Source organism: Trachymyrmex septentrionalis, unplaced genomic scaffold, assembly GCF_001594115.1.
Source record: "Trachymyrmex septentrionalis isolate Tsep2-gDNA-1 unplaced genomic scaffold, Tsep1.0 scaffold35, whole genome shotgun sequence".
NCBI lineage: Eukaryota > Metazoa > Arthropoda > Insecta > Hymenoptera > Formicidae > Trachymyrmex > Trachymyrmex septentrionalis.
Genome location: NW_017305514.1, coordinates 10,662 through 15,011, shown reverse-complemented (window position 1 = coordinate 15,011; position 4,350 = coordinate 10,662).

Here is a 4,350-nt window from a genome sequence, read left to right as displayed (position 1 = left end):
TACAATAAGTTGCAAACATTTCGTCGCCAATGTTTTACAATAGCTAATTAGAAGCAGAAATTAATAGTAATTAGTGATGTTTCTGATTGACTGTCGTGAAGCACACATTGCAATTGGCGACGGTGTATTGGCAACTTATTGTAGACCACGCTTAAGTCAGCATTATCAATAGCGTTTGATGCTTGTATTGAAACTGTTCAAACTACAAAATTTCAGCTGCTGGATAACGAGCGACAAATCTGTCGCTCCAATTACTTATTTTAGCAGCACGTGAAAATATATCTTTACCAGAGGAACTTTAATATTCAGCGACAAATGAGTCACGTGATTTTATATGTTAATCTTGAATGTCGTTCATATAAATGGACTAGCAGCGATAAATTTTTGACGGAAATTATAATTGTGTTGTGTAAGGCATTGTAAAGTCCAAAATGTCATATCAAAAACAGTATTACGATTGGACCTGTCAAGTTGATGCGATTGTGCACAACAAAAATGAAGCGAAACTACGACAAAATAGACTAATAGCATCTGTATGCATTAATGAATGTACACATTTAAAAAGAAAATATAAAAAAGAGATTTTGGGTTGATTCTTTATTTGAAAAGTGACGTAAACATGAATTAAAAAAAAAATTATTATTAAAAAATTATCAACGAATAACAGAGCGAAGAATGGATCTGGAGAAAATGAATCGCAAAACGCATAATCTTATGGTATATAGAAAGCACCCATGGAATTATTTAAAAATAATTACTCGTTTTATAAAAAAGATCTTAAAAAAACATTTTTATAAAATTTCAAAATAATTTTAAAATAATCCTTTTTCTAATTAGCATTTTTTAATTATAACTATAAGTAAAATAAAACAAATTAAGACTAAACAGAAAAAAGATATTGATTTTACATTAGCAAAAAGTAATATTTACCGCAAAAGTTGCTCCGCCGGTACTCGATATCTCACCCTGACCTGTTCCTCCTTTGAGAATTGAGTTGGCATTCTCTCGCACAAGATACTCGTGTAAAACACTCGCGAATAATACACTATAATCGCGCGCGGACTAATTATTTATGAAAGCCTTTTGCGCAACACTACGGTATTTCACGTTTACAAAATTCATGATTGTTACATCTTATCTTCGTTCACCATACTATTACGTATCTTTGAACATCTAGACTAAAGATATAATATTGCAAAGATAGTAACGTTACGTTTATACTTGTTCATGTCCTGTAATAATAAGTTGTCCTGTACAAATAGAAATTCCGCGAAAATAAAGTAAACTATAATCTAGATTATCTGCATATATGTTTTATTTTATCGCTCAATACTTGTTAATTGATTATGTACATATTATACTTTATTCTCCAATATACGTACAAACTTAATTTAAATATAATTCTTACAAGGTTCCTAGAGAACCAATAGAAACAAACTATTTTTGAAATTCTTATGATTAGTATTAGGGCTCCTACAGACAAGCGACTTTGTAGCGCTACAATCGAAACGCTGATTCGTTCATACGCATATTTATACAGTCATATTCGGAAGCGCTACGTACAGAAAAGTGAACATATTTGTGACACTTTTCTTCGTAACTCCATATATGAACTGGTCGGTGTTTTCGATTAAGGAGCCCTTAAACGCATTTGTGTATCGTGTGACAAGAATTAATTCAAATTATTAGCCAATTGCTCGGAAACTATGACGAAGTGACAGACAGCATTTATGGTATCAGACCATAAATAAACTATGACGAAATTCTGCACTTGTTTGATTGTTATTCTTTTGAACAATCAAGACTGTATCTCTCTTGCCTGTATACCTTGATCACATAGAGCTATTGGACCATTTACAGATCCATCTACAATACTATACCTTATATTACAAACTGAATAAAATATTCAACATACAAATATTACTACAAATGCTATGAAATTTTTTAGACAGTACTATCCCCTATATCCAAATATATTGGTTATTACTTACCAGTGAAAGTAAACAAATAAAAGTATGTACATTTTGATTAATTTATGCAAAGCTACGGTTCGTCGAACAATGTATAACGCGTCTAGCGTTTATAAACAATGTTTACCAAAATTTAAAAGCTAAGATTAAGGAAAAACACAAAAACAATTTTTAGTGAACAAAATTTTATCAATTACTGTATTGTTGAAACTGTTGTCCTCGTTCTCGGACACTTAAAGCAACAGCATACGTACGCATTGGATTTTCAAACTCGATTTCCTCGAAAACTAAGTAAAAAATCGAAAAATTTTATTCTATATATTTTTTTTGTTTTTTTATAAGGAACGTTGTGCCCGCTATTATATATTATTTGGACCCTGTATATGACACACACACGCGCGCGCGCGCGCGCACACACACACACACACACAACATATATGTATCTATAATTAAATATATATAAAATTATATTAAAAATATAATAAAAACTAAGCACCTAGTTTTACAATTCTATATTAACGAATTATATTATTGTTACAGAAATAATGTTACACACATTTATGAGATACGTTATATTGCGTGTACATTAATTTCTAAATACTTCTAATACTTCTAAATACATTAATTACAAAACACTTCATCGAAGTTATCAGTTTCATATCGTCAGTATATCGTTCAAAAGTGACGCAAATAAAAAGCATCTATTATGTATATGGAAGACGACACGTGTCTTCTTTCACGATACTATTATACATGGTGGAAGCATCTATTATGTATAGTGAAAGAAGACACGTTTTCTTTCACTATGCTATTATATATCTTCGAACATCTAGAATAGAGATATAATATTGCAAAGAGATTACGTTTATATTTGTTTGTGCTGTGCAATAATACTTACATATGCATGAAAATTCCGCCAGAATAAAGTAATCTAATCTAGATTATCTGCATATATTTTTTATTCCGTCAACACTTGTTAGTTGATATGTATATACTTCATCCTTTAATATATGTATGTATGTAACATACAATATAACTCTCACAAGGTTCCTGAAAGATCTGTAGAAACAAACTATTTTTGAAATATTTAGAAAGAGTATTAAACGCGTTTGTGTTTCGTGCGACAAGAAGTCAAATTACTAGTCGGATTGCGGAAACTATGACGAAGACGCTACAGACAGCGCTGGCACCATTATTAATCATTGGCTCGTTCTGCAGTTTGGGCTTGTTCGAATATTTTCTCCGACAACCGTATCTCTCTTGTTTGTATACCTTAACTATATGGAGCTATTTTACGTATTTCTTTTACTATCCATTTTATATCGTATATTGGTTGAATAAAGTATACGATCTTCGGGATATCATAACGACTATCATCGCGATTATATCTATACTTCTTAGCCATTATCATCTGAATAATGTAATATACTATTATCTGCATCACTATACTATTATTGGTTACCATTTTAAAATAAATATCAAACAGGCGTCTATTTGTCACTGTTGTGAAATAAATTCAGAGCAGATAAAATGGTTGAATTTCTTATTATGATGTCTATAACATACAATGATTAAGGTCAATCGAATGGACTAGAGATTAATAAAAAAGAAATACTTCTTTTATTAATGAGTTGCAAAGTCAAGCTTAATTTTATCAGGGAACTTTTAATGTTCCAAAAATGAAATCAATCAAAATATGTACAATTATATATAACATATGTGTGTGTGTGTGTGTGTGTGTGTGTGTGTGTGTGTGTGTGTGTGTGTGTGTGTGTGTGTGTGTGTTTAGAGAAAAGCCCTCTTTTATGAGATAGGCATCTAATATGAGATAGCGGCGTTTCTAATAAACGCTTTCTATTGGTTTACCAATAGAATTGGTTTACCACTATGAATTTATTGCTCTTGGATTGAAAACTATTTAGTAGAAAATTCATTATTAGATCATGCCCAAACAAGTCATTGTAAACAAGTCATTATAGTCACTGTAAAACAAGATTTTAGAATTTGAATGTTTTCAAGTTTTATGAGATAATCATTTAAACCTTATTTATTATTTAATAAATAAATATTTGGCAATAAATTCGTCATGTAGTGATAGAGTAAAGGTCGTACTAATAGAAAAATACGGAAGTATGTTGAATTGTTTAATTACAGAAGTTAAATTTGATGATCGTCAAACCATAATGCGTGAAAATCGTAATATGAGATACCCAAGATATTCTTAATATGAAATAACCCATGCTCCTATATTATAGCGAAAATCGTTGCTGAAGTATAAATGTTATTGTATAATAATAAAAAAAGACAACCGGAATAAACGTCGAGTGCCTGCGATGCTTGATTCCAATTATCTGAAAATGAATTCTGGAATAATCTATCG